At 39.9% G+C, this 13,350-nt stretch overlaps 1 protein-coding gene across 15 annotated transcripts in view; it reads left to right on the forward strand.

Annotated features, from left to right (window-relative positions):
* Positions 1–4,428: 4,428 nt before the first annotated feature.
* The window catches only part of LOC123745413 (embryonic polarity protein dorsal), an 85,168-nt gene continuing 76,246 nt past the window's right edge, over positions 4,429–13,350 (forward strand). For 4 of the 15 annotated variants that reach the window (XM_045725954.2, XM_069300854.1, XM_045725959.2 and 1 more), the window contains exon 1: positions 4,429–4,744. The gene's annotated coding sequence lies outside the window, so the exon portion shown is untranslated. The other 11 variants (XM_045725952.2, XM_045725953.2, XM_045725964.2 and 8 more) reach the window with 4 other exon arrangements.

A 13,350-nucleotide genomic window follows, 5' to 3' on the forward strand; every position in this document is an offset into this window, starting at 1 on the left:
CTCGCCGGGTCTACTCCAACAAGACGGCATATACGTATATGCTTGCGGGTCGCCGCCGCCATCATAACGAAGTCTCTAATATTTCGTCGACTGATAATTATTCTGACTGCACCAAGCACAAGTGTCGTCACTGGTGTGCGAGTGCTTGTGAGCTGTGTGGCGTGAGTGATGAGGTGAGCAGCTTACTACCTCACTACCTCATGACATCCTTGTATCTACGGGGTACTCATGATAGTTATACAAGACTTGTGTCTGGAATTATCAAAACGCAGTGAATGGTACACAAGCGCCGTCTTCCGCTCCCTCCTTGTCTTACCCTGCCCGCCACAAACGTTTGGGGGCCTATATGCAGGGCCCGGGACGCAAGGGCTCCTCCAGCTGCATAACAACTAGGCGGTGTACGGCACTTGTTCCTCGCAGATCAAGGCTACAAAACATCTCTAAAGGTCAGAAGGGGGCGTTTCTCCGTGGCCGCGTAGGTATCTATACCGCCCTACGACGACGTGGAGCAGCACGGAGTATAAAGTGGTTGATAATAACAAACATGTAACATATTCGCACACGGTATTGGGTTGTAGGCGGAGACTTTCACTGCCCCGTGAGGCTCCCGCTCGTAGGATGTAAACACGTGAGGCTCCCGCTCGTAGGATGTAAACATGTGAGCTCCCGCTCGTAGGATGTAAACACGTGAGGCTCCCGCTCGTAGGATGTAAACATGTGAGCTCCCGCTCGTAGGATGTAAACACGTGAGGCTCCCGCTCGTAGGATGTAAACGTGAGGCTCCCGCTCGTAGGATGTAAACACGTGAGGCTCCCGCTCGTAGGATGTAAACATGTGAGCTCCCGCTCGTAGGATGTAAACATGACGTGAGGCTCCCGCTCGTAGGATGTAAACATGACGTGAGGCTCCCGCTCGTAGGATGTAAACATGTGAGGCTCCCGCTCATAGGATGTAAACATGACGTGAGGCTCCCGCTCGTAGGATGTAAACATGTGAGGCTCCCGCTCATAGGATGTAAACATGACGTGAGGCTCCCGCTCGTAGGATGTAAACATGTGAGGCTCCAGCTCATAGGATGTAAACATGACGTGAGGCTCCCGCTCGTAGGATGTAAACATGACGTGAGGCTCCCGCTCATAGGATGTAAACATGACGTGAGGCTCCCGCTCGTAGGATGTAAACATGACGTGAGGCTCCCGCTCGTAGGATGTAAACATGACGTGAGGCTCCCGCTCGTAGGATGTAAACATGACGTGAGGCTCCCGCTCGTAGGATGTAAACATGACGTGAGGCTCCCGCTCGTAGGATGTATACATGCCGTGAGGCTCCCGCTCGTAGGATGTAAACATGACGTGAGGCTCCCGCTCGTAGGATGTAAACACGACGTGAGGCTCCCGCTCGTAGGATGTAAACATGTGAGGTTCCGGAAACGCTCCTTCCTGACCTTTAGACGTGTTGGTGGCCAAAGTCAGCGATGGACCAAGGGAGGGCAGGGTGCAGAGACTCACAAAAAAAAGAACTACAACAAATCTCCATTGGGGGCGCGGTGTGTGTGAAGGGGGGGGGGGGGATAAGCATAGTTCGGATCGTTCTCGACTCACAATAGGGAATTCCGGGTTCAAATCCCGGACGGGACTGAAATGGTTTGGCACGTTTCCTCTCACCTAATACCTCCATTCACCTAGCAGTAAATAGGTACCCATGAAATATTTTGTTGCTAAAATCGCAGATTCTATAATTAATGTTGTAGTCTATATTCCTGTCACCATTAAGTACTGGAACACTTGATGATATATTGGACTTGTACCCAAGATTAACCATGTAATGTATCAATTATATAATATATGTATGTGATGTAACTATATAACCTGGGCTTGTAAAAGCACCTTCATCACCTTCAGTGATTAAGTGCTTAATTGCACACTAGTTTCTCTATCAGCTACCTCACCCTGTCAGAGTAAATGAGACAAATGTATGTGAATGCATGTGTGTGTGTATATATGTATGTATACGTGTATGTATATATGTATGTGTACGTATATGTGTGTGTGTGTGTGTGTATGTATATGTATATATATAAAGTATATATGGAAGCTGATCAGAATTACATTTCACCTTTGTAAATGCACATTAATGACACCATGTAAAAGACACATCGAATACTTTATGTAGGGCATACGTAAATCTGTGTATCTATGTATTTACGTATGTAGGTTAGCTTAGCATTTTAAAAGCACCGAATCACCTTCTGTGGTTGAGTGTTCAATAAACCCTCGAACTATGTGTTTAACACTTCTCTAACCCTGTCCATGGAGGACAGAAGAAAATGTATATATGCTGGTTAGCATTGTAAACGTGTGGCCACGTCTGTGGTAGAAAATAAATAAATAAAAAAAAAAAATTAAATATTTCCTTTATATTGTACCTCATTTATTACTTCTTCTTGAACATCTCATATGTTATCTTACTTCTCAATTAGTATTAGTATTTACCCCATTATACCTATTTATCATTTGTCTCTAAATTATTGTAAGTTGTGTAGGAAGCGCTTGACGTTGTAGCGGCGTCATATGATGTGCGTCCTCTTACCTACAAAATACCTCTCTTATGTACTTCGTATGCATTTATTATCAATAAATTATTATTATGCCCGAAATAATAATTACGATTACCTGCCCGAAACGCTATGCCTGTTAGTGGCTCAACAAGAATGTAAAAACATAATGCTATGTACTCTCATAAACCCATTGTTCCTTCTTGTATATAAATAAATAAATAAATAAATAAATAAATTATTAATATTTATTATTATTATTATTATTATTATTATTATTATTATTATTATTATTATTATTATTATTATTATTGTTATTAATATTATTATTATTGATAAAATCAGTAGGAGCCACGAGGAGGAATGATACATCTCGAATGATACATATGTAAAGTAACATAATATATGACTTGAATAAGAAAGTTAACAAAAATGAATACATTAATTACATGACATTTAAATATGATTGGCATACAGTTTTATTAAATAAAATTTTACATTTCTTACAAGATGTTACATAGAATATGTCTTAGTTTCTCTTTTCAACTGGCTGGGAGACGTACAGTTTTTAATTACATTTGGGAGGTCATTCCACAATTTGAGAGTGTCGATTTGTATTGCATTTCTGCTTTGATTCTCACTCTAGGAATATCAAAAAGATATTTGTTATTCGCGTGTTGTCCATGAGTTTTGTTACGGCCTTATAGGAAACGCTTAAAGTCCGGATTAGCAGTGAGTTCAGAGTTTCATAGCTATAACCCACACCTGAGAGGATGTGCCGTGACTTAATATTTAACGAATTCAAAGATTTCAGTAAGGGAGCTGAGCGGTATGTGAGACTCGAGTTTGTTATTGTTCCAGTTGCTAAGTTAACCCGACCAGCCTATGTCCGTCTTGCAGGCCATTCTCCCTGCAAAGTTGGGTGAGGCTAGCCCAACCTTACCACTCATAGGATGGGTATGAGTACACTACAAATCACTGGATGGGTATAGGGAAAACTATCATTCATAAGATAAGTATATATATATATATATATATATATATATATATATATATATATATATATATATTATGGGTATAGGGTACACTACCATTCATATAATGAGTGCGGCCAACACTACCAGTCACAAGATAAGTATATGTGGGTACATTACTACTCGCAGGATGGGTATGACCGGCCAGTATAATAAATGAACTAAAGTGAAAGAATATCCCTTTCGTAATGCCAACGGTAGAGGAGCACCGTTCTTGAGTGCCAACGGTAGAGGAGCACCGTTCTTGAGTGCCAACGGTAGAGGAGCACCGTTTTTGAGTGCCAACGGTAGAGGAGCACCGTTCTTGAGTGCCAACGGTAGAGGAGCACCGTTCTTGAGTGCCAACGGTTGAGAAGCATCGTTCTTGAGTGCCACTGGTAAAGGAGCACCGTTGTTGACTGCTAAGGATTGAGAAGTACCGTTCTTGACTGCTAAGGATTGAGAAGCACCGTTCTTGACTGCTAAGGATTGAGAAGCACCGTTCTTGACTGCTAAGGATTGAGAAGCACCGTTCTTGACTGCTAAGGATTGATAAGCACCGTTCTTGAGTGCCAATACTAGAGAAGTACCATGCTTGAGTGCCACTGGAAGAGCACACCGAGAAGCATGAGAGCCGTGAGTGCCACAGCTGCGGTGGGTGACACAGGTGACCTACAGGAGCCTCCACCCCTGCTGGCACTGACCGCCGTACTCGGCAGTCAGCGAGAAGGGGGCACCTCGTGACGTCACTTTAAACAGTCATGCCAACGTTTGCATGGAGGTGGTTAGTCTGCTTTTAATAGGAAGCTGGGATTTTATACGGGGAATCCCCAGGGGAACGGCCAGGCCGCGGAGCTCCCGTGAGGCCACACAAGGCCATGGAGAGCCCTGATGACCGGATATACTGTGCTCGCCGCAGCTATCTCCTCCTCTACCACAATACTCTCCACTCTCGCACAGTCAACACCACTCTCCTCAAGTGCCCCGAGATAATATAATAATGTGTTGTTGTGGATACCATGGATAATAGTGACAATTATTTCATGCTTGTAGCGTATGACCTTGAAAATACATACTAAGAAGCTCTGTTTGTGGACGGCGATGCGTTCGACTGGGTGAAATTAATATATTTCAAGTTTCCTTCAGTAAGAAACATTAGTGATGTTTTCTGGATAAGGTGAGCCATCCGTTTGGAATATGTGAATTGTGGATGTGAAAGAGTGAAGCATAAATTTTCCTACAATAGAGTACGCTAGAACGCAGCGTACCACGTGACCGGAGCGGACCAATCAGCGCCCTTGTTGTGGTCTCCTTCTGGGAATAGACTTTAGTCATCTGTACCAAAATACGGAGTGGAGTTCTGAATTTTTTCTCTAAGATTTCTAGTGGTGGGACTTGATTGCTCAACATGAACACGTAGGGAAGTGGAGGAGGAGAGCGCCTACGTTGCCAGGAGGTGAGTAAGGTGGGGTGACGGGGCGGGAGGAGGCGCAGGAGGCGTGTGTAGTGCCTCGCTACCAGGTGCACCTCCAGCCTCCTGACGCCGCCACGGGCCACATTTAGCACTGACACTCGCCACCCTACACCTCCATTCTCCTTATCCGCATGATTATGTCACTCACGACGTATAATGACTCGCCGCCGCCCTAAAACCTGGTTATCCCGCTCTTAAGAGACTGTGACTTGTGTGAGGGGGGGGGGGGTGTTGACAACCCAGACCCCAGGAGTCGCCCTCTCTCATCTTGCACCTCACTCTTGCCTCATGTCACTCTGTATGAGGTAAGTGGCCTCATACAGCCCTCTTGTGCTAGCACACTTACGTTTGGTCTCATGTTGTGTAGGTGTCTGTGCCTTGATCTGTGCACAAGCATGTTTTGCTGTAGTACACAGAAATCACATTAATGTGATATATCAAAGAACAAATCCACAGGAGTCTCGATAAGGGTTCGAACAATACGAAAGTATTGCAACTCCAGGTAGCAATTCTTTTGACCATGTCGTGGTGCAGCTGACTAGAGCGCGTCTGGGAACACCCACCACATAGGTTCGAACCCTCATCAAGGCTCCTGTGGTATTTTTCTTGTTTTCCTTGTAGTACTGTCTCGCTCTGTGGAGAATGGACCAGCCACTTGGGCTGGACGGTAGTGCGCCGGTCTCGCTTCGTGCAAGTCGGCATTCTGTCTCCAACTGTCCAAGTGATTGAGCACCATTCCTTCTCCCCATTCAATCCTAAATCCTTATCCCGTCCAAGTGCAATATAGTTATAATGGCATAGTACTTTTTGCTGATAGTTCCCTTCCCTTCCCTTTCGTGGAGGGTGAGTATCTGTTCCTGTTGCATTGTGCGATGCCTTTAGAAAAAGAGTATCTGTTTTTGTTTTGTATCTTACTGTTGAGGACAAGTATCTGTTTTTTGTGTATTGTTACATACTCTGTAGAGAATGAATGCAGTTCCTGTTGCATTGAGCCTCTCTCTGTGGAAGGCAAGTATCTGTTCTTTAATGTCACTGTGTGGAGGATGAGGATCTGTTTCTCGTGTATTTGTAATGGGCTGCAAAGGCTGGGCTCTCCCATTCTTCCTTGGTTCTCTTCTTCCCCTCCCTGGTTCCTCCCCCCCTGTCATCCTATTCTGCACGCTGTCCCAACCACCTCAATTCCACAGGATATAGAAGATATATTTGGTGTGTGAAGGTTGCTTAAGAGGTCTTCCCCCCCCCCCTCTCTATGTGCTGTGGTCAGGATAGGCCATGACCTGTACTTCTTGGCCTTTTGCCTGGCCTCCTCCTTTCTACCTCCACACTGACCTTTAGGCCTCCCATCTCGTGAGGCCCGTCTCCTTTTCCTGCTCTCCCCTCCAGTCCTATACCTCCAAGCTGGCCTCCTATTTTCCTATAGTCTGCCTTTCCAGCTGGGCTCTTCCCCCATCAGTGGTTTACGACATCAGTTAACAGTCGACAAATAATGTACAAGGACCATAGAATCTAGGCACTGGGTTTTTTCCTGTGGGAACTTACTCGTTGTTTTTTGGCCACACCCCAGTAATTTGACCTGGGTTCTGCTTTAGTGTGCCAAGGGGGTGGAGTCTCGTATCAAGTTCTGTGTAGAATTTTAGGAGAATTTTTAGTATGGTCTAGACTCTGTGCTGGATTAGACTGGAAAGGGACTTTGGATTTGCCATCTTGCCAAGAGATAAAGAATACTTTGAAGGTAATGTCTGTGAGTTCTTGTTTTTGGTAATTCAAACACCATTGCCAGCAAGTTATTTAAAATAGTGTATTATTGTTCTTTATTAAAAATTTAATATTTTTTTTAAGTTTCATTTGGCATTTTAGTTAAAATGTCCTTGTCTTTAATTTTGAGTATCACCTTTAATTCTTTTGCCCTTATTCAGAAATTCTCCATGTCCAATAATAATTAACATCAGTAAATAAACCAGTTGCAGAGATTAATAATAATAAACTAAGTGGTCTCAGGTCCTAAGTCCTGAGATCAAATCAAATCAATCAAAGAAGGTCCTAAGTCCTAATGTACCAATCCATGATCTTCCCCTTAGGGTTAGGACATTATGAATTTGTTACCAAAGTTACGAGGGTAACCAATGTTACATGTTGTGTCTCTGTGGAGGATGAATGTGTCTTTTTGTATTGTCACTTTGTGGAGAATGAGTATTTTCCTCTTGTACTGTGTCTGCGAAGGATGAATGTCTGTGCCTTGTGTTGTGCCTTGCCCGTGGATGACAAGTGGGTTACTCTGTATTGTCTTGCTCTTTGTAGGATGAGTATCTGTTCCTCATGTGTTGTGCCTTGCTCTCTGAAGGATGAGTCCTCTCTTGTATTGTGTCTTGCTCCGTAGAGGTGTCTGTTCCTCTTGTATTGTCTCTTGCTCTGTGGAGGATGAGCATCTGTTTCTTTTGTATGCCGTCTCACTCTGTGAAGGAGAAATCACTTCCTCTTGTATAGCAGCCTGCTCTCTGGAGGACAAGTGTGTGTTCTTCTAGTACTGTCTTACTTCATGGTTACCTTGAGGTAACACATGGTGGACACTTTAAAAGTGTCATTTTAAAGAATGATGTTTCCTCTTGATTTATTCAAGATTTTCAATAAACTTGATGTAATTAATTTATAATTTACTGTAAATGTCACTTAACTTTCTTCAGTGTCCAGACACCGACAACTTTACCCTATGTCACTAGGAGCTCCATTGTGATAGATTGAATGAGACAAGACCCATTAGTCTAGGAAGATATATTTAAAGATATCACTGTAAATTTCTTCCACTAGACTAATATTTTAATAGGCTCTTTGCCATTATTACTTAAGCTTGCTTGCTTAGACTTATCTCTTAGAAAATGTTGGTTGCATACCTATCACAAAGTACACCTTTTAACATTAATTTCTACTCTACACATTATTTAAAAATTATCCACCATTCCTTGTCTGTTGTATCTCTCTTGCTCAGAGTATTCACACAATTTGGTTATACTGCATGCATTTTTTGTGGTATTAATTAATATTTGACCCATCATATTACATAATTCATAATACATAAATATAAATACTTCATATTAATGAAACCATTTGCAAGCTTCATTCCCACAGTAATAACCTTGTTGCAATGCAAGGGAGTGCATGCAGACTTCATTCTCAAGTGTGTGTAGATCATTAGTGTGTACAGATAGTACAGTACTTTACTATACTGCTATGTGGTGGCTTCTCTTATCTCGAGGGAGATGTTTACCCCTTACATAAGCCTTGTTAATAACCAGACACCTCTTCTGTACATTACTATTTTCTTTATATTTTACATTACTCCTTTTTGACATAGCTCATATACGAATTTTCCATTCAATTTTATTCAACTTATTGCATTGACATTCCATTAGATTTTGTTTATTCTGTAGCCTAGGAGAAAGAAAAATCTGCTGTATCACTGTATTCTGAGGGGGCAGAAGGAAATCTATTTCAAAGGATTCAAATGTGAACAGACCATTAGATCCGAACAAGCCTGTTTATGTTTTGTATAAGGTACTGATTTAATTTACGTGGTATAATACTGAATTAAGTACTGTAATTTAGTAAATTGTTCCAATATTTACTACTAAAGTAAAGATAAAGGTTTTGCTTTGTTGAAATTAAAATGTTTGCCTAGAATTTTAAACCTACTATTTTGAGTTAGAAAATACAAAATCAGTATTTTTCTGGATCAAGTTTGTAAGGCCCTTCATTGAACTTAAATACCTGTATTAAATCACATCATCTTATTCTCTTTTCAAGACTGACCAAATTAAGATCTTTCAAACATGGTTCTTATGTTGACCAGACAACACACTAGAAATTGAAGGGACGACGACGTTTCGGTCCGTCCTGGACCATTCTCAAGTCGATTGTGAGAGACCATTCACAATCGACTTGAGAATGGTCCAGGACGGACCGAAACGTCATCGTCCCTTCAACTTCTAGTGTGTGGTCTGGTCAACATACTTCAGCCACGTTATTGTGACTCATTGCCTGCATATGGTTCTTATGATTTATTTCTAAGATTTGGTATAAATTTTGTCACAATGCTGAACCACCGAATTTCTGAATGTTCTTTCTCAAATACTGTGATAACAACCCTTCAATATTTAGAAATAGGATGTACTAATGAATTGTGTAGTGATGAAGATAGTCTCATTGAAACGCTTAAAGATATCACAATAAGACCTATTATAGTGGCACCTCGCTTCAACAGACTAATTGTTCTTTCAAGGAATCTGGTTCACTGATTTTTGCCATTTTTACATTGCCTATTTATTTTATAGATAATGCATTGTGTATACTGTATTTAGACAACAAAGTGATAGACAAACAATACATTTTAAATAGTGCATACTAAAATATATAATATGAGAAGAAACAATACAAATTTAAAGAAATAATAGAATAATAATATTTATTTAATACATTGGAAAAGAGCATATTAATTCTTGATAACCTAAGAAGACAGAATGAATGAATGTATTGTGTACAGAACAGTATTGTACATTAATACTGTATTTAACACAAAGGAAACTCGACAACTGCAATACAGTACTATGTTGCTGTATACACCATTTATATATAGCAGCCTTGCCTAATATGCTATGCTTTGAATTCCTTATAAGTTTTCCATTTAGAAGCTTTGCCATCAGTTCTTTCTTTACCTTGACACTATTATACTGCTGCTATTGGAACAATAGACTATGTGAGAATAGTCTACTTTCCAATACCACAATCTACTTGAGAATGGTCCAGAACGGACCGAAACGTCGTCGTCCCTTCACCTTCTAGTGTGTGGTCTGGTCTTCATAATTGTTTGGCGAGATGAATGAGTTTCTTTGCTTTCAATCATAGCAATAATATATTCTACTGTATTCTATTTATTCTTCTTCTTGTAGTTTCCTCAGTGAACAAGATGTTTGCAAGTTTGACAACTTTTTATTTAATAATTCCACCATTTTGGTTTGATGTATATTTTAGACCATCTGTATCACAATGGTACATGTATACTTTCCAATACCATAATATATATCTCTCCTGAACCATTAAATCTCTGTCCATGTAGGATTCATGAATGATGTTATTCCAATTAGAATATGAAAGTTTTTTGGCTCATTTTGGCAAAATTTGCACTTTTATTATCTTATACTGTACGGTTTTGCAACTTCTGTTTAATTGTTAAATTTGATATTGAATGTGACACTGATGATCATAATTTATTAATACTTTGTTAGTAGTTAAAATTAAATATAGTACATATGCCTCCCCCAAAAAGCTTATGAACCATTTAAGTTTTGTAGGGCATAACAAAGTTTGTCAGTGTCAGGCAAAGTCTGTCACTGTACTCTCTGAAAACTACAATGTTCCTAGCTTTTATATCATTCTTAATGTCTTGCTGTTCCATACAAATGTGTTCTCTCTCCAACTTGGAAGGCAGCCCAACTTCCAACTTTTGGGCTGTGTTGGGTTGGAAGAGGGGGGGGGGGACACCCACATGGGATGGATGGAAAAAAATGTGTTTGGGAAAATGGCATAGATATACAATACTGTGCAGTCTGATTCCCCTACCCGGATCATCACATTTAAACTACAGTATAACATTTAGCTTCAATTGAAAAGGCAGAACTATCATTCATGCTATGTAAACAAACTGCTCTTGCTCGTTTCTATTAATTATCTTGTTTATCGTTCATGCCCATAATTCCTAGCTGTCATTTAACGTATCTGCCTAGCTTTTATCATTCCTTCCCACTTCTACCCTTGAATACGTTTACATTGTCTAAACTTTTGTTACCCATTTGCTGCACAGAAACATTTGACTGTAACAAAGCTTCACAGTCATATATGAGTTTTCAAATCTTTCTTAGTTTCAGTATGTTCTTAAAGTATATTCGAAGAGTAATTGGCTTTTTCAGGATTTCGTTCTATCCCTTGGTGCAGACACTTTTGACCAGATACTGATAACTTTGTACTGTTTGTCTTCTCCCTCATGATTGGAATCTATTAATATAGCCTCACCTAACATGCATTTTATTTTATCAAATTTGTGACAGCTTGATCAATGAGTTACATCAAAGGTGTCGATAGTTGCAAAAGTACTGTATGTACAGTAGTGTGAAAGATAAGATTCATGAGAAGAATGTTTGTTGAGACAGATTCTCAGGCAGTGCTATGCAAAATAAGAGTAGCGATAAGTGCGTATTCTGATCAGAGAAAGAGTGGGATAAGTGTCTCGGTGTAAGATAATTGGAGACTGGCAGAAAGTCTCAAGGTAAGGTAATTATGAGGAGAAGGCACTAACCAGTCCGACTATACAACACTTGGAAGGGATATGAGAGCAAGAAGCTGGGATAGAATGGAGGAAAAGATATAGTGCCTGAACCATCGGGAACTGAATGCTAACCTGCAAGAAGCAAAACCTCCATTGTACTGACGAGTCCAAGCAGTTGGGCCCTCCTTTCGTCCTATCCCAGTTTCTTGTCCTCGTATCTTCCAAGTGTTGACGCAAAAGGAAATAGTTTTGAAAATGTGAGTGCAAAATGGGTTTATATTGAGAATAATATAGTGAAAGATGTGGTCGTAAGTTGGTGAAAGAGGGAGGGACTTGCCTACCTACCTATCTGTGGGCGGTAGGTAATACATGGGTCAATGAAAATGACAAGAGGTCATTGGGAAGAAATGTGATTTATGGGAAAGGTTGCTACATTAATGATGTGCCAAGTGATGTGAAATGCATGACAGAAAGTGGAATGTAATAATTGTAAAAATATTGTTAGGTAAATGGTTTGTGATGAAAAAAAAGGATATAGGTTGAGGACTTTGGAGGCAAATTCGTTGTTGACTTTGTAAGAAATAATGCAATAATTATACAAAATAGTTAGTGTTGTGGTGGGGAAATAGAGGAGGTGAAAAGAATAAGAATGTTGGGAGGGGTTGGCGGGGGGCTGTGTTGACAGGTTTGCTTGCTGTTACCAATAGGTGGAGTGAACATTTTCAAAAGTCTAACAGGTTACAAATGGAAAAGAAAATGTTTTAACAACATGATTTAGAATGAGTAGTGTTAGCAGAAGACTAGTGGAATAGAGTAGGTTTAAGTAGGGGGAAATTAGAGACACTTAATGTTAATGAGGGGGTAAGTTTCCTTGTATAGATGGAATAACTGTAGATATGCTGAAGTATGAAAATGAGGTGATGGAGGATATACTGTTAAAGACACTTGACTAAATGTGAATGCTGGAGTTGAGTGTTGGCTCTTTGGTTCCACATCTCCACCTTCAATCAAATGGTGTACAAATTCCCAAGTATGTTGATGGGCTCTTGTCATATCTACGTATGAAGGTGTGTATGCAGTCTGCCTCCATAAACTTAACATTCCAAACATTTGAATGCATTCCATGTGTAGTGCATTCCATTTGTTCACTATTGACAATGGCAAAATTCTTTCTAATGTGTCTGTGGCTCATTTTGGTACTTAAGTTTCCATCTCGGGTCCTGTTTATCTCAAAGTCAGGACTGAGACCCTACATTTACCGTCATAGTACTGAATGTTAGCTTTGGGTTCCAGTTGTGTGTGCTCTTTTTGTTTTGTCGCTTGCATCTCTATCTTCAATTGGATTTTGAGGTACAAATGTAGGTGATGACTGTATTGATGACTCTCCTGCCCGAAACGCTTTGCGTAATAGTGGCTTTAGGCATTGTATGTACTAGATCTATCTATAAAGCCAACAAACTTTGTAAAATCTCTTTATGTATGTACCTTTACCTAAATAAAAATTATTATTATTATTATTATTATTATTATTATTATTATTATTATTATTATTGTTGTTATATGGGATACTGTATTGACTTAGCCTACAAGAACAGTGAGAAAATAAATAAAATTAAATTTAAATATTTAGTGGGATTATACACCATAATATTTAATTTTGCCATTACAGTACTCTATTGTATTAGTAATTACTGCACTGTGGTGTGATCATAACATATACTACTTACGTTAATGATACACATTTCAATTGTTTTCAGTGGGTTACATAACATTATCATTAGTTTTTGTTGCATTTACATAATGCAGAACTCTATATGGACTACATAGTATTTGAGTCATTCATTAAATTAAAATGTTGTAAATGGCAGTGGAGAACTTCATTTTCAGGACTGTAGTATAATACAGTAGTTCTTTCTGGTAACTGTATTAGGAACATTATTGGGGTTTTCCCTGGAAGCTATAGATTATATTTTATATGGCATCTTTACAGTGAATG

The sequence above is a fragment of the Procambarus clarkii genome, chromosome 44 (genome assembly GCF_040958095.1).
Source record: "Procambarus clarkii isolate CNS0578487 chromosome 44, FALCON_Pclarkii_2.0, whole genome shotgun sequence".
NCBI classification, from domain to species: Eukaryota; Metazoa; Arthropoda; class Malacostraca; order Decapoda; family Cambaridae; genus Procambarus; species Procambarus clarkii.